At 45.2% G+C, this 18,290-nt stretch overlaps 1 protein-coding gene across 1 annotated transcript in view; it reads left to right on the top strand.

Annotated features, from left to right (window-relative positions):
- The window catches only part of HS6ST2 (heparan sulfate 6-O-sulfotransferase 2), a 228,789-nt gene that overhangs the window by 185,497 nt on the left and 25,002 nt on the right, over positions 1 to 18,290 (top strand). The gene's annotated exons all lie outside the window — the stretch shown is intronic.

Raw genomic sequence — 18,290 nt, 5'->3', positions numbered from 1 at the left:
GTTATTTGTTGTATGTTAATTATTAATTAGTCCTGTTAATGCTCAGTAGACATAATAGGAGAATGGGCATTTATCATTTCTCCATTCGTACCGGGGTAAAACTTCTGAAGGATCCTGAGTTAGTACAGGGGTGTCCCAGAAGAAGTGTTAAAATGTGGTTCCTGGGTAGCAGTGCTTTGTTCTGGTGGGCAGTGGATCCAGTTTCAGTCCACGTGTTAGTAGCGACTGGAGAACAATACAATCTGTGAGTGATTAAAATATTGCATCTGAACAAATCTATTGCATACTGCATACGCAGCACACAGTCAACTTGTGGAACTCCTTACCTGAGGATGTTGTGAAGGCTAGGACTATAACAATGTTTAAAAGGGAACTGGATAAATTCATGGCGGCTAAGTCCATAAATGGCTATTAGCCAGGATGGGTAAGAATGGTGTCCCTAGCCTCTGTTCGTCAGAGGATGGAGATGGATGGCAGGAGAGAGATCACTTGATCATTGCCTGTTAGGTTCACTCCCTCTGGGGCACCTGGCATTGGCCACTGTCGGTAGACAGATACTGGGCTAGATGGACCTTTGGTCTGACCCGGTACGGCCGTTCTTATGTTCTTATACTGTAAAATTCTATAGCAGGAACTGCTAATCTGCTGACTTCAAATTCATTGCTCAGTTCTTGGCAGGTTACTTGGTATGTTGTGCTCCATGCTGTACATAGGCTAGAATGAAATGTAGCTTAATTGAGAGAGAGATGACTTGAAAGAGCTAGCTGATTTCTTCGTGTGTGTGTGTCTCTTTCTCCCTTTCCCCCCTGCTCGTGCACGTTGTCTGCAGAGATATAAAAGGAAACAGGGATAGTGCTTTGCCAATGAAGTTGTGACGTTGTAGCTTCAAAGGAAAACTGCTTGTTGTCTATATTGTAATAATTTTGCTTCACTTGTGAAGATGAGAGCTGCCCACCCAGTAATCCACTGTTAATCTTCGGAAGCAGGCTCTTTTGAATGCTCGGTGTTTGAAATACTTGTTCTCTGGCTGTCTGACTTTGTGGCAACCCAACATTTGGAAGGTTAAGTGTTTTAAGCAGTGTCCAGCCGCTAGAAATGTCCTGGTTCAGGGCTGGATCTGCAATGGCTTGATCAGCTGAAGCACGTGTTTAAGTCCCACTGGTGTCATGCTGCTCTAGTGCTGAAGTCTATGGGATTTATGCACATGCTTAAAGTTAAGCAAAGGGCCAAGCGCTGTCTTGCAAAGGGATGGAGGTAAGCACGTGCTAAAGTGCTCTCCTGAATCAGGCCCTGCTGTGCATCTGGGAGCAGCTCTGCAGTGGGGCACCTGCTTTGTGCTGCTCAAAGGCTTGTAGCTCGTTGTCAGTTCTGCAGGGGTATAGTCTGGGTTGGAATGATTTGCCTGTGGGGAGTCCTCCTTTCGGCAGGCTAGGATGCATTTTACATCACTCAGGGGCAAGCCAGCGGGGCCTGGGTGTATTTGTGGATCCAGTCATGTCACCGTGCCGAGATTTTTTTTACATAAGGCAGCTACATTTGACAGTTTCCAGGTCATTGGTGTAAGACTCCCTTGCTCTTTTGGTGGGTGACCTTTTTCAGGAGATTGGTTATCAGTTTGTTTTGCTGATTTGTCCAGTGGTGGGTTTTTTCGGCTCGGCGAGGGCAAAGAGGGATGCAGCATGAGTGGTGTGTATTTGTTAAAACTTGCTGCTGAGAGAAACCTGCCAGTAGCCTTTTCAGGAATCAGGCACTGTGTGAGACAGCAGATTCTTAGCCAGGACTTCTTGGTGGAGTTGCAGGTTTTCCACCCACTCTGATTTGACAGGGACATGCAGGACGCTAAGGATGCACCTCCGCAGCCCTCAGAGAGCCTCCCCACCCAGGTCTATGGACTCTGGCTAGCGGGGCTCGCTCTCACGCTGTAAAAATAGCTGTGTAGCGCTTTGAAGTTGCGTCTGAGCTTTGAAGCCCCCACAAGCTTCCCTGCCCATGTCCCGACTTCAGAGAGCTGTCGGCCCCGGCTGGGAGGCTCTGCTCCGGAGGCTGTGTAGTCATACGCTGATGGGTCCTAGACTAACTTGTGAGACCTCTGAAATGTTTGCTTGCAGCAGGGCATGGCTGGACTAGTGCAGTTTGTCACCCACTGGTGTGTGTGTGTGTGTTACAGATCCCGCTTTGTGCCCGATCCCCAGAGGACACAAGTCTGTTACAGCCCCCAGCGAGGGAGCCTGGGCTCTCTAGCTGAAGGTATAGAGACATCTGTGCTTTTAGCTCCGAAGATCCTTGGTGGCCGTCAGACTGTGACATAATTTCATCCCGTAGCCTCAATGATGTCACTCAGTGATATCACAGCAACATCATTCGTGTTGTGACACCAGAGTCTGATCCACAGGATGGACTTGGGTTAACACCTAGGCGGAGACCATTTGAGCTGGCCTGCAGGCTCAAGATTCACTGCCTGCTGCTGCTTACCACTGAGAGATGTGGTCTGTGTAGTATCATTTTTGGACTGACTTTGGAGCCTTTACAAAACCTGAGGTTGATCGTTGAATTCACTTAAAAGAATCTTTTCGTTAATGAAAAATAAATAAAAAATCCAACATCCTCAAGTAGGAGAACTTGGTCTCTGTAGATAGGCACAAGGCAACTTCATGGCAGAACTGCTCAGGTTGAAGATGATGACAAAATAGTTTGATAAAGGAAATAGAATGAAGGAATCAGGAAAGCTCCAATCGATTATACCCCCCCTCTCCCCACCCCTTTACATTACGTTGCTTAATTCAGCTTTGATATTACTAACTCGATGAGTAACTGCTCCAAAGATTTACTATATATTGTGGAGTTATGGGGTGGGGTGGATTTTAAATATATTTACCTAGCAAGCTGTTGTGCTTCTGCAGGCAGAATATCCGCATGCCTGGCCTTCCAGTGTTAATATTATGTATGGAAAATATTTAAGCCACCAGATAATCTTTCTCAAATGCTTTTAAGATCAATTGGCATTAGCACAACTCGGCAGGCTTTGGAAACAGGAGGTATAAATAGTCAGAAAACCACTGATTTTGCATAAAATACAGGGATATTTGGTGGTACTAAACTTTTCTTTTTATTTTATTTTTTTAATTTTACATAGAAATTATGTTTTGAGCATTAGTCAAAAGGGCAGTCGTTTTTGGACAGGGCTAAAAGTTTTTGCAGCAGTCAAAGGAGATTAATGTAAATTATTCTAAAACAAAGTGGCTGCATTTTCAGCTGTCTTGTCCCTTCTCACTGTTTGGCACATTCCTCTCTACCTTTTGTGGGACAGTAAACGTTTAAGAGTTGGTCTTTCCAGATCCCTTTGTCACAGCGATTGCCACCTTGGGCAGCTTTGTCTTTCATTTTACAAGGGCTACCTACCCCAGGCTTTTCATGCACACATGGGCAAGAGACACGTGGCAGAATATCAGTGTTCTTATAGATAGATAGTTCCTGAACTGAATGTCTAATAAGAAAGTCACAGCAGCTTAATAATGGACCAAACTTGAATCACTGCTTGAACGGGCATCAATGTGAGACAATGGTATTTGTAAACAAGGTTGCTGGAGAGTGGCTTAGGTATGGTGATAAGCTACTTCCTCTTTGCCAATTGCTTAGTTTAGGGCCATACTCTTAATAGCTTAACATCAGTGGGTCTACACTGATTTACATAGATTTATAGGCGCTACAAGCTTCAGGATTGACTTTGCAAAGCATTACAACTGAATGAATAATAATGACCGTCCAGACTTCCATTTAAGGCAGCAGATGGCTGTAACTCTGTGCAGAACTGGGTCCTGTTCTGACTGTACTTGAACTCACATAATGATACTCAGAGCTTGGTGGTGCAGTGGGAATATCTGCCAGACTGCTCTCAATCCCGGTCTACAGTTTGAGACTAGGTAGTAACTAAACAGCATTTTGTTTGCCTTGTGTATTGAATGCACTTGCAATTTGTGAGATAAGTTAGTAATTTGACAGTATTTCTTCTTTATACCCTATATAAATAGGGATTTGGCACATATACTGCATATAAGTAGTGGTGTTCTTGAGATGTGAAGAGGGGAAGAAACAGCTGGTTGCTTTTGAAGTTAAAATACAATTTATTGACATAATTGTGTAACATGATTTTCACAATTAAATTACACCATCCTGCTAACCACATTACAGGTATACTTGTGGGTGATCCCCTCTTTGCAGGCACTTATAACATCACAATAATTATTGGGAATAAACTTTCTCTGTTCTCAGCACAAAGGGGAAATGTTTATCTAAGTTCAATAACGTTTTGTTGGGCCATTCCTGAGAACGAGCTGACGTTTATCAGATAGTCTGTTCTTCTGTATCTGTGCCCAGAGTGCTCTGCGTGCACAGAAGGACATAGAAGAGCAGACAGTCTAAATGGACAGTGTGCAGGTAAAATACAAGCATATGCCTAGAGTGGAAGGAAGGTCTGGTAGTTAATGTACTGGACTGAGACTCAGGAGCCCTGGGTTCGGTATTTAATTCTGATGCAGACTCCACCTGTGATTATGAGCCAGTAACTTAATCGGTCTGTGCCTTTGTTCCCCATCTGTAAAATGGGAATAATTGTACTTCCTGTCCCCCATCTTTTGTCTCCATTGTCTGTTTACTGTAAGTTCTCGGGGCAGGGGCTCTCTCGTACAGTGTGTACGTACATCGCCTGGCAGAATGGGACTGTTACTTCAACGGGCACGTCTAGGAGCTACAGTATAACAAATAATAAATAGTGAGTGTGGGAAGGAAGCAAGTGAGAGACAAGGAGAATGGAATGTCAGATCAGGTGGGAAGAGGCTGAACAGCTGAGGAGCCCGAGTGATGGACCCTGTTCTTAGCCAGGAAAAGCTAATTGAAGATCTTGCGGGAGGAATGTCAGTGGAGCGGAGAGGAGGAAAGCGAGATGGCAGAGTGTCCAGGAGAGTGCGAACACTGAGGAAGTCTCTGCACTCAGACAACTAAATGGCTCCTTTTTTAAAACTTCAGACTTGCTGCGGATGTACCCTTCGTGTGGCTCTGTCTTTATTTGGGGAGAACTTCATTTGCCAGGGTAAAGGCGACCAGGATGGACACACGGAAGTAAAGCGCCTTATGCCCATATAGAAACTTTTTTCTCTTTTACAATTCTGAAGTTATAACCCTTGGAAGATGTGCAGTGTGAGACTTTCATTAACGTTTCTCAGTGCACAGAGGGCTGGAGATACAGGCCCATATGTGGAGTGTAATAAAAACCCTGAGCCTGGTTCTACTCTCTTGTCTCTCCATCTCACCTATCCAGGGGTAAATCAGGAGTAACCGCACTGAGCTGGGTAGAATTATTCTAGTGTCAAAGTGTTGTGAGAAGAGAATCAGGCCTTCTTGATTTTAGTTCTGTGATAAGAGTGTCTCAAACACACATGCCTTCATCTGAAAGTCTGATTTCCTGTGAATCATAGAATCTCAGGGTTGGAAGGGACCTCAGGAGGTCATCTAGTCCAACCCCCTGCTCAAAGCAGGACCAAACCCAACTAAATCATCCCAGCCAGGGCTTTGCCAAGCCTGACCTTAAAAACCTCTAAGAAAGGAGATTCCACTACCTCCCTAGGTAACCCATTCCAGTTCTTCAGCACCCTACTAGTGAAAAAGTTTTTCCTAATGTCCTACCTAAACCTCCCCCTCTGCAACTTGAGACCATTACTCCTTGTTCTGTCATCTTCTACCACTGAGAACAGTCTAGATCCATCCTCTTTGGAACCCCCTTTCAGGTAGTTGAAAGCAGCTATCAAATCCCCCCTCATTCTTCTCTTCTGCAGGCTAAACAATCCCAGTTCCCTCAGCCTCTCCTCAGAAGTCATGTGCTCCAACCCCCTAATCATTTTTGTTGCCCTCCGCTGGACTCTCTCCAATTTATCCACATCCTTCTTGTAGTGTGGGGCCCAAAACTGGACACAGTACTCCAAATGAGGCCTCACCAGTGCTGAGTAGAGGGGAATGATCACATCCCTCGATCTGCTGGAAATGCCCCTACTTATACAACCCAAAATGCCATTAGCCTTCTTGGCAACAAGGGCACACTGTTGACTCATATTCAGCTTTTCGTCCACCGTAACCCCTAGGTCCTTTTCTGCAGAACTGCTGCCCAGCCATTCGGTCCCTAGTCTGTAGCAGTGCATGGGATTCTTCCGTCCTAAGTGCAGGACTCTGCACTTGTCCTTGTTGAACTTCATTAGGTTTCTTTTGGCTCAATTTGTCTAGGTCCCTCTGTATCCTATCCCTACCCTCCAGCGTATCAACCACTCCTCCCAGTTTAGTGTCATCTGCAAACTTGCTAAGGGTGCAGTCCACACCATCCTCCAGATCGTTAATGAAGATATTGAACAAAACCAGCCCCAGGACCGACCCTTGGGGCACTCCGCTTGAAACCGGCTGCCAACTACACATGAAGCCATTGATCACTACCCGTTGAGCCTGACCATCTAGCCAGCTTTCTATCCACCTTACCGTCCATTCATCCAGCCCAGACTTCTTTAACTTGCTGGCAAGAATACTGTGGGAGACTGTATCAAAAGCTTTGCTAACGTCCAGAAATAGCACATCCACTGCTTTCCCCTCATCCACAGAGCCGGTTATCTCATCACAGAAGGGAATTAGGTTAGTCAGGCATGATTTGCCCTTGGTGAATCCATGCTGACTGTTCCTGATCACTTTCCCCTCCTTTAAGTGGTTCAGAACCCTGTGTGATTGACCAGGGACACATGCATGTGCTAAGGAGCACTTTGAGAGTGGGAGGAACTCGTTGCTGTAGAAGTTCTGGTGTCCCAAGGATGGAAATTCATAGGTGTTCTTGGGGCCTGCAGTTACTACAAGTAATGGCCACTCAGTCAGTTTAAGGCACCAGTGTTTTGTTTGTATTTTTTTTTTTACAAGAATTGAATCATGTACATGAAAACCTCATCCATAATGTTTTATTCAGGGTCAGATTTTTTTAATAAAGCCTCTGCTTTTGCAACCAGAGTTAGCCTTATTTACGCATGAGAGCACATAAATATCCAGCAGACTGGTTTGTGATTCTGGCAGCGTCATGAATGTCGTCACATGGCCAAATTATTGAGAGTTCTGCCCTGTTAAGTACTATTGAATTTGGCTATAATGTGTTCAAGTTAACCCCATACAAATTGCTACATGCTGTGTGTGGAAGGTGAGTGAAATCATAACTTTTAATTTCCTGATGCTAGTGCATCTAAAACCGTAACCGTTAACATAGTGTTGTGTTTGGACTGCTATTTTGATTAGCTAAGCTTCATATGCGCCATGCTTTTGCCATGTTTTACATGAAACATTTTTATACACGTCGCATTACTAAAATATTAGTGATGCCGCATTTGCTATCTTTGGTTTACCATAGATAACAGCACTGAATATTCTTTTCTGTTTGATTCAATAGTGCATGACAAGGGAATCCAATTTGTTCAGATTTAGATGACATGCCTCCAAATTATGTAATTCCATTAGGAGGTGCCGGCAGCCAGGCCTCGGCTCACAGTCTCTGCAGACATATCCTATAATGGGACATGTTGCAAATATTAGTGTGTGGTAAGCACAATGTTGATAGCCTGACCTGTCTCTCTGGGTCGTGTTTGGGGGAATGGAGAAGATGGAAAATGGTTTAGCTGTACTAAGGACTCTAATCTGGCAATAAGTTATGTTGCTACAAGAACAAAGCTTTGCAATGAAAGATGAATTTGTAATGGGACTATATTTTATGTAGAAAAAATTAGACTGTAAATGCTGCACTTTGAATAGGAGCTTGTATTCAGTTCCATAAATGAAAGATATATTGGTTGCAGATCTATAGAGAGAGATTTCTCCTGCATACCATTTCAGGTTCCCCTATAAAGTGGAATGTTAGATATTTAGGAGGAGGATGAAAACATAAGGCTAAATCTTACACTGTTACAACTTGTTTTAAATTATTAATCTTTAAAATGCATGATAAAAATTCTACCATGTAAATTCCAAGGAAGTGCGATTGGCGCTTGCATTGCCTGATAGCTATCTAAATAGTGTCTTTAAGATAATTTTTGAACGTTGAGTCACAGACTTAAAATATCTGTGAACAGTAAGAGGCAGTTCTAGTGGGGAAGTCTCCTTTTTAAGCTGTTTATATGGATTCAGTGTTACACAAGAACAGAAGATTTCCACTGTGCCTTAGATATCAATTGGGATAAATGGGGCATTAGCTCTGGCTCAAATTTTTGGAAAAAATGGAAATTGAATCTGGCCGGCTGATCATACATGAGAGAGAAGAGATGGCAGATTTGTGGAACTAGGCCAAATGCCATGCAAGGGATTCAAAGCCAGCACCACTTTTAGATTGAAGACCAGATGTAAAGTTCTTAAAGCCAAAGCCTTGGCAGGACTAAGGAAAACACAAGCCTCTTGCTCCTGTCTAGGGGGCTGTGGATGGGCTCCAGGCCTGCCGCGCACTGGGAGCTCCGCAGCGGCTCAAAGGGTTAGGTACTCATGGAAATCAGATCCCTGCTCCCCTGAGCAGCCACCCTGGCCGATGGAAGCTGGGCAAGACAAAGGCCAATCCATCCATAACAGTGTTCCCTGCCCAAACGTGCATGTGATGTGAGGAGTGGCAGATGGGAGGCCTGGGGGGTGAACTGGGATCGTGATGGCTGTGAAGGTTTGGGCGCTGCTGCTGTGTGGGACCACAGTTTTCTTCAAGAATTTTAAAGCCATTTAGCCGGTAATTTCCTATGGGTGTGTCTACACTGCAGCTGGGAGCAGTCCTCCCAGCTCACATGGGTAGTCTTGAACTAGCTCCTCTCGAGCAGTTGTGGCCACACAAAGTACCAGTGGGCCAGGATTTGGTGCTTGGCATCTACAGCTAATATTTTTCTGGCAGCATCAGGGGCTTGGTAGAATGTATTTTCTGCAGAATTTGGGCCTTGACTAGAACAAGCGCATCCTGAGCTTTACTCCAGCTAGGTATAACTAGAGGAGTTTCATCTGCTTCTGTAATTATTTGTATTATATGTGCAAAGGGTTTTAATAACGTTCTTGGTTAGAAAATAAGCGTGGGGGGGTGTGTGTGTTTATGTATGTGCACGTACACGTTCTGAGATGTTCAGTAACTGAGATTATACAATCTTCTCTGTGTATAAAGAGTGAGAGAGAGAGAGCGCTAGCAGCCAGTTTGAGCAAACGGGTTCCAGATATTGACCCATCCCAATATCCCCTTTTCACATGAAGATGGCATATATGCTTCCTTCTGACAATAGGATGCATTGAAATGTCTGGTGGAAGAGCCATTTTGCTGAAAACAATGTAATGGAAGTGTCAGCATGTTGAAATCTGAGTTCTGCTAGTTGCTGCTGTATTAATGGGAGACTTATTTAGATGTCCTTGGGGACACTGTTGCTTTGCCTGATCTTTGGTATTAGAGCCATTTTCTGTTTTACTAGCACTGCTTCTTAGCCTGCTTCCGCACTGCAGCCTCCCTTTACTGGAATGTTAGTTAGAAGACGACATCCATTAGGGAAGGAAATTAGCCTCTTGCTGTACAATAGAGGATGTTGCCCCATACACTATTTCACCTTCATATTTAAAGCCCAGTGTAATTTTGCATTAATGATTTGTTTAGCTAATACTGTATAACACACTTTCTTAATCTGCCATATGGGAAAAGACACTGTTACCCAGCGGTAATTGGATTTCATGCAATTTGGGAAGAAGTTACATTCCCTTAGATTAGCCAGGTATGGAAACCTACGAAGAGAATGTAGTGTCTCAATGGTAAACCAGTTTATGTTAAGGTGTGTTAGTTTATATAGACAATACATGGCGCAGCTTTTGCTCTTAGTTACACAGGGCTATTATGTTTACAGCCAGTCACCGTTTGGCACACCCATACATTGTGTTGGAATGGAGGAGTACTGATTCGCTACAAACCGAAATAGACACTTTTCAGCAGCAGTGCTAGCTAGCGATTCTCTTCAGTTTATCAGCATCATAGAAAAAAATTCTTCTGTCCTGTATCTGCAAGCACACGAGTTGTGCTGTAACTGGGGAAACTTGTGTGAAGATGTGGAAGTTCCTGAATGCAGCCCACTTTCCAAGGAGAGGTTTGAATTTGGGAACCTCAGCTCTCTTCCCCCACCTTTTCAAATGCATTGTGTAACACCTGCATTACATTCTCACTCAACACTTTCTGAAATATATACAGGTTTACCATATCTTGTCCTCCAAGAATATGTACATGAAAGTCCTTTAATTACTGTTGTCACACACTAAGCATATTAATAAACCTATAGTGAATGTCAGTACTGTATTCACCAACCTATGATATACTTTTTGTGATATGATACATTTTAATTACAAGTCAGCATTTTCATAATTTGTTGGTCTGAGTTCTTCTGAACTAAGACCGACTGTAATACAGAGATCTGTGCATTTTCATTATTGCTTTATAGTAGGCAGGACTGTGTGTAAGATGCAAAGAACAAAGCTAGCTCAGAAGTCTTTGTGGTGGTATTCTCCAAACCACCTGGCTGTGATTTCATGGAATTAATATCTGCGCTGTCTGGGCATCCCTCTCAAACTTTAATTTTAAAGTTGAACCCAGAAAGTAGGAATAATAATCTCTTTACGGCCAGATCACCCCAAGGAAATCTGAAAGCAGGGGCCAGAGGGGACCAAAAACTCTGAAGGGTTTTTTGGTCCCCTCACATTTTTAAGTCATTTACCCCCTCTAGTGGCATGGGTTGAGCCTGCAAATCCTGGAGATTCAGGCCTGAACCAAAGACAATTGAAGTCAGTAGTTTCCCATTGACCTCAGTAGGCTTTGGATCAGCCCTTAGAGAATCAGCCTGGAGGGACACCCTGACCCATCAAAGCCTTAGCCATCCTGCTCTGCTAGTCTCCTGCCCATGGTAACGTGGCTCCAGCAGAAGCTACGCTGATGTTGATGAATCCCCTTGCAGCTGTATAGTAGCAGCAACAGAGGTGGATTCTGCCAGGGTACTGCTGCATCAAACAGGCTTAACCCGCTCCCCTATTTCCCAGTAGAAATCTAAGGGTGGAGTGGGCTGGGGGAGTTGTATGGCCACGGGGGAGTAATGCCCAAGCTGGCTCCCCTCTGATTGTGCGCTCTAAGTAGAAGGAACGGTCTTGGCCCTGGAATTAAAATCTCGTCCACAGAACAGGCCAGAGAAGCAGGAGAAGACAGGACAGTTTCATTACAACAGCCTCAATGGTGTATTTACTTACAAAATATGCGCTTGTTGCACAGCTTCAGGATTAGACGCACAATCTGTTGCAAGTCCACTGCCTAGCACAGGTTTTACAGGACAAATACGTCATGGAAACCTACATTGCAAAGGTGTCTCTCACCCACCCTCAGGGAAAGAAAAGAACTGCTCCGCCACCCTCCTCAAGCAAACGCTTGGGTAGGCACGTGGATCCAGGTTTCAGCTCTGGTTTTCCCAAAGTTCAACTCTAGGGCCCATCAGCAGGAATATGTCCACTGTCAAGGCGCGAGTTAGCGGGACTGGTGGCTTCGTGTGGGACAGTGAGGAGGGGGGGAACTCTCTTGATAAAGAATCTTATTGATGGAAACTATGTTGTAGAGCAATTGTGTGGGCGGAGAGAATAAAGCCACAGTTTACTCCTGGATTCTGTTTCACTGGGGAGATTTAGATGGCCCTTACGACCCCTTGTCCATTAGGAACAGAGAACTCCAGAGCAGATTAAATAAGCTGCCAAATAATTCTCAGGCAAGAATCAAAGCTCAGCAAAAGAACGCTATGTATCCTAGAAGGATTCAGATGTTTAGAAGCCTTTCAGAGCAGCAGCGGATGTCTTTGTGAGTCTGGGGACTGGACTTGGAACATCTTTCCAGAAAGTTTCCATTGCATGTGGCACTTCTGAGCCAGGTGGATAGCGGTTGGGATGTTTGGTTTTGAAGTTCAAGTGACCAGATGACACTGTTTTGGCCCATGTAGTATTTCACATCACATCTGCTTTCCTTGCTCTCCGTTTATACAAGTGCTTTCATCTTCCAGATAGCTGTCTGCAAGAAGGTAATTTGGGAGGGAAGATCTTTCAATGCGGGTAATAGTATTTCACCTTCTTTGGTACCTAGCACCCAAAGGTCTCTGTGGGCTTTTGTAACCATCCATCAAGGCAATCGGGCTTCACAGAACTCCTGTAAAGTTGGTAAAACTATTTGTATTCACATTGTTTTTTTAACGGGGTAAATTGTAGGCATGGCATGGTTATGACTTTCCCTGGGTTAGTTAGCTCAACAGTTAGACTAAACTTGTCCCTACTCTAAGCTGTTGTTGTCCAGGCTGCATTGTATGAAATGGGGCATTTCATATGCCATGAAGGAAAAACATGCACGTTTTCAAGAGCTGCAGCTGGCTGTACACCTAGTGCTGACATTGAGGGAAGGTATTATCACCACATATGAAGAGCAGTGAGAGGAAATGCTCAGTGCATTATATACTGGGACATGTTCCCAGAAAATGTTTCCTCCAAGTAATTACAGAAAAATGACACCACAAGCCTAGGCAGTGGTTCTCCTTTGTGTTTACGCTTTTGGTAGTGAAGATGAATGAAGAAGTGTATCGCGAAAGCTTACAAAAATTAAATTTCCCCATAGCCCATTCAGTTGGGGCAGTGGTTATTTCTTGGCCTGAAAGGGAAATAGCCTCATTAGATGTGACAGCGTGGAAGGCTTCCCCTTTGTTTCCTTAACTCTCCAACGATCCAAGTAGACTTTTTCTTGTAGTTTTTGAGCTTACTCCCATTGCTGGCCATCTTTTATCCACCTAAATTAGCCTATAAATGTCTTAGGGCAGCGACCATACTTTTTGTGTCTTTCTAAAAGCACAGGGAACACCTAGTCTCCTTACATCACTCGAAATATTAAACATTAAACAAAAGTCAGTTGTTGCCGTCAGAGATAGCTTTCAGTTGCAGAATCGTATGGTTTTTCTGGCTTTCTAACAATATCACGCAGGAGAATTCCTGACCGCAGAGAGGTGCATGTAACAATTGGAAAGGAACGTCTGTCACACACATCTGCTGGTTCTTGTGACTGAAATACACCAGCCCTGAGTTTTCTCCCTAATTTTCAACAGAGGTATTATAGCAACAGGGCTTCCTCTCTCCCTGCTCAGAATAGATCCTTTCTTACAGTCCCTCTCTTGTGTTTCCTTCCCACGTGAGAAGAAGTTATTACAAGGTTCTCAGTGTTTCTCTCTGCCCCCAGAGTGTGCGCTAAGGAGAATTCTGCGATACCTGTAATTATGTTGTCTCTTACATTTTGCTGTCTAAATTATTTTGCCACGGCAAAGGAGAGAGCGAAATGTAGAAAAGGTCAGCTGCTTGCTGCTGGGACTATTTCTGGCAGAGTGACAGAATGTTAAGCCTCCGGGGGAATGGACAAGTGCCTGGTATTGTTCCTCTGCATCTCTCAGTGAGCAGAGGAGCTGCCTTGATGGGCCCCAAAGGGAGACCCATCCAGCCCTCTCCAGCTGGGGGACACAGGGCTCCCAGGGTAGGGACTAGAGGGGTTATGGCAAGGGGAAATGAAGGCTCTCTCAGCGTTGCAGCTGTTACACGGAGGACCCCTTGAGGAAAACAGTGCAATAAACAAACACACTAATGAAGCCTTTCACTGGGATGAAAGCACCAGGTGACATCACATCATCTCTTGTCTAAGTAAGACAGGAGCCACCTTTGCCAACTTTCTTGTCTTAGTCCTTTTTCCTAGGAAGCCATGTTCACCCACTCCTTGTGACGTTATAGTGTAGAGAGAGTGGCTGAATTTCATTTCATCACCAACATGTACAATGCCTTCTCTTGTAGGGAAAGGATTTACTCTTGAGTGGATTTTATTTGGACATCCAAGGCTGCTGTCCCAGTCTCTTTGGTTGCTGTGGTTGAAACAGGGTTTGGAAGAATACAGTACAAGGCAAGATTTAAAGCACACTGATGAGTCAACAGTGTGCCCTTGTTGCCAAGAAGGCTAATGGCATTTTGGGTTGTATAAGTAGGGGCATTTCCAGCAGATCGAGGGATGTGATCATTCCCCTCTACTCAGCACTGGTGAGGCCTCATTTGGAGTACTGTGTCCAGTTTTGGGCCCCACACTACAAGAAGGATGTGAACAAATTGGAGAGAGTCCAGCGGAGGGCAACAAAAATGATTAGGGGGCTGGAGCACATGACTTCTGAGGAGAGGCTGAGGGAACTGGGATTGTTTAGTCTGCAGAAGAGAAGAATGAGGGGGGATTTGATAGCTGCTTTCAACTACCTGAAAGGGGGTTCCAAAGAGGATGGATCTAGACTGTTCTCAGTGGTAGAAGATGACAGAACAAGGAGTAATGGTCTCAAGTTGCAGAGGGGGAGGTTTAGGTTGGACATTAGGAAAAACTTTTTCACTAGTAGGGTGGTGAAGAACTGGAATGGGTTACCTAGGGAGATAGTGGAATCTCCTTCCTTAGAGGTTTTTAAGGTCAGGCTTGACAAAGCCCTGGCTGGGATGATTTAGTTGGGTTTGGTCCTGCTTTGAGCAGGGGGTTGGACTAGATGACCTCCTGAGGTCCCTTCCAACCCTGAGATTCTATGATTCTATGAGTAAACTGTAAATTTTATCTGGAAAATGCTGGCTACCCTGTAAAATTCAGGACACCATCTGTTTCATTGCTTGCTTGCGGTAGCATTTGTATTTGGTAATTAAAATGTCTCACACGTTTTTAGCTAGAATAATCCATGCAAGGATAGCACATGTCTCTCTTTGTAGGGCTCTTTAAATCATTTTAAAGATGGTTACAGATAAGCGCATTGTTATTTTGAAGCATTTCCTGCTGCTTTCCTGCAAGCCAAGTGTTTACAAATTCTTTCCTATCTTTTTTTTTTTTTAAATAGCAACTCTGAATTCTTCTGGAAGAAGCTGTACATTCCATTGCACTAACCCATGCATTTTTCAGTTCATTGGGTGTAGTGCAATTGGTGTTCATTCCAGACATTATAGGAAATGTAAAGAAAGCCCTTTAACAGAAGGGGTCTATGCATCGTTAGATATGCCTGTCTGTTTTTCATTAGCATCAGTAGGAGGTATGTGCATGTAGCATGGAGAGAATAGACCCCTAAGAATTTAACAAAGCACCAAAGCTGAAATTACACCTTTTTAGAATTTGTTGTTTCTTGTCCGTGTGTCCTTAATTTTGCAGATGGTTAGAATTGCTAGGAGGCATGTGGTGCCCCACTACCCAAGAGACGTGTGGGTCTGTTTTACTGGTTGTAGGTTAGGTTCAAAATTAGTAGTTGCAATCAGCTCATTTTTAAGATCTCCATATACCATGAAGAAGTTTTTCCGCTACAAAGCTGTTCCCCTTTGAAATAGAAACTCTTCCTGAGAGACCTCAAACTAAATTAGTGCTGCTAATCCAACACCCACAAAAACTGGATCTCTGATCTTGTAGTCCCAGAACTCCACTAGAGATAAATCCACAGGAGTATGATCATCTCCTACAAGCAACATGGAGGAAACATTCTTAAATTATAAAAACAACAAGGAGTCAGGTGGCACCTTAAAGACTAACAGATTTATTTAGGCATAAGCTTTCATGGGTAAAAAACCCACTTCTTCAGATGCAATTCTTAAATTATGTGAACAGATACCAGGTAAAATAGACAATCATATTCCAGATGTCCACAGTAGGTTGATTAAACAACATGCCAACCTTCATGCTGTGTTATCTCTGCTATTTATATTCTGTCTATTGACAGATTAAATACAGAATTTGGAATTTTATATTGCAAGGTCATACACTGGAAACCAATGCAGTGACTCTGTGTCCTAGGGGTTAAAGTGCAGCACTGATGGGTAAACTGGATTCTCTTCCTGACTCTGGCTCGGGCTAACTGGGTGGGTCGCTTAGGCCCAGATGATCAAAAGTGGACGTTAGTTTGAAGTGAGGTCCCCAAATAGAGACTTCAGTTGGAGGTGTGGGATGTCAGTACCTCTGAAAATCAGACCGTACGTGTCTCAGAATTCCTGGGCGTTTGGGGAAAATTTTGGACTTGACCTCCCTTGTGCCTCAGTTTTCCCATCAGTAAAATGGGAGATTTACTGTCTGCCCCACGAGAGTGAGGAGTCCTTAGACAGAAGGTGCTGGATGAGTGCAAAGTATTTTTATTTGTTTAAATTTAGCATGAACTCGGGTCTTATCTGTTTCTCATACATAGAAGTTACACCACTAAACTGGCCTTGTGGTTCAAATTATTTAAAGACCATGGCAGCTTTGGATTCTTAACTTTACAAAATATTAAGTGTAATCAATAACAAAGTGGTGTGTAGATGATCTTAGTCCTCAAAGGACCAGTAGCACCAACTGGAGCCAAATACATGGCTGTCCCAGCTTCCCAACATAATTCAGCCAACAGGGGTAGATGAAGGTGAGTCCTCAGGATCTGCGCTCCCAAGACAAAGGGTGTAGAGCAGTGGTTCCCAAACTTGTTTTGCGGCTTGTGCAGGGAATGCCCTTGGCGGGCCAGGCCGGTTGTGTACCTGCCGCGTCGGCAGGTTCGGCCCATCGCGGCTCCCAGTGGCTGCGGTTCGCTGCTCCAGGCCAGTGGGCCCTGCAGGAAGTGGCAAAGGCCGAGGGATGTACTGGCCACCACTTCCAGCAGCCCCCATTTGCCTGGAGCAGCGAACCGCAGCCAGTGGAAGCCGCGATCGGCCGAACATGCGGACACGGCAGGTAAACAACCGGCCCGGCCCGCCAGGGGCTTTCCCTGCGCAAGATGCGGAATAAGTTTGGGAACCACTGGTGTAGAGGAATCCAGAATGAATGCAGAGCTGCGGATGGGGCCCGCTCCAAGCCCAGTCAAGTCAGTGGTAAGACTCTAATTGACTTCATTGAGTTTCTCAGGCCTCAGGTGAGGAGCTGGCTCATTGGCACATAACACCATTGCCAGCGCAGTGCCAGCCCATAGCGCATAAGCTCCTGCCAGTGCACGAGCCAAGATGGTGGATACAGCAGAGAGGCCGAGTGCCCTCGCCCGCCTCTGCAGTCATGTCATGGCATCTTGTCACCTCAGCTCGGCTGGTGTGTGCTGTATATGCTGCGTTCCAGCCCCAGGAACTGGAGGGTGGCAGGGCCACCCAGAGGATTCAGGGGATCTGGTGTCTTCCCCGGCACTTCGGTGGCGGGTCCCGGGGCGGAAGGACCCCCCGCCCCCGAATTACTGCTGAAGACCCGGAGCGGAAGAAGCTCCAGGGGCCCGGGCCCTGCGAGAGTTTTCCGGAGGACAGTGCAGAGCTTCCAACCCGTTGCATTACACCCCATCGGTGCTGGGGAAGGCTGGCAGCATCCCAGACTAGGGTTCAAGAGATGGGCTGGGCAAGGGCCAGCTGCAGTCCAAAAAAGTTGTGTAAAATGACAACAGGGTGGATGGCAAATATAGCTGTGTGCGGACAGGGATGGGGCCTGTCTTGACCCCTGGGTACCCAGGGTCACTGGGCTGTATGGAGTGGACTGAGCTACCTTACTTGTGAGAAGGGTCAGTGTTTTGTTGGATCTCGACCCAGTGCAGCCTTACAGGGGAATTACAGCGAGGGACCAGCCCCAGCACAGGGAGGGTTTGTGGGGGCCTCTGTCGGCTGTGCTGGTTCTGGAGGGGGATGTGTCGGGGTGGGCAATTCTGCCCTGCTGCAATGGCCGACACTGAATGAGGGGAGGAGGGATAGCTCAGTGGTTTGAGCATTGGCCTGCTAAACCCAGGGTTGTGAGTTTAGTCCTTGAGGGGGCCATTTAGGGATCTGGGGCAAAAATTGGTCCTGCTAGTGAAGGCAGGGGGCTGGACTCAATGACCTTTCAAGGTTCCTTCCAGTTCTAGGAGATTGGTATATCTCCAATTATTATTATTTATTATTAATGGTGGCAATGCAATCAAAATTCAAACAGAGAACCTGGGCTGAACATTTAAACCATATTGATGACGTTATTTCCTGCAGGGTGCCTTTGCCTCAATAGGAGAGATGCAAGTCACCATCCCTACAGCGGTGCAGGGATGAACTGGGGTCTTAATCTTCCTGGACTTCATCACTGTTCTTGACGTATGGGCGCCTGCAGTGGAGCCTCTTGAGAGTGCTGAATTGGTGCTAGTTTTGTGGTGTTTAAAGGATGCAACAGCTGAACTCGCTTTCACTTGTGACCTAAATCATTATTTGAACCTTAACGCTAAGGATCA

Source organism: Mauremys mutica, chromosome 9, assembly GCF_020497125.1.
Source record: "Mauremys mutica isolate MM-2020 ecotype Southern chromosome 9, ASM2049712v1, whole genome shotgun sequence".
NCBI lineage: Eukaryota > Metazoa > Chordata > Testudines > Geoemydidae > Mauremys > Mauremys mutica.
The sequence above is the reverse complement of the archived record's forward strand: the minus strand, read 5'-3'. Positions and strand labels throughout refer to the sequence as shown.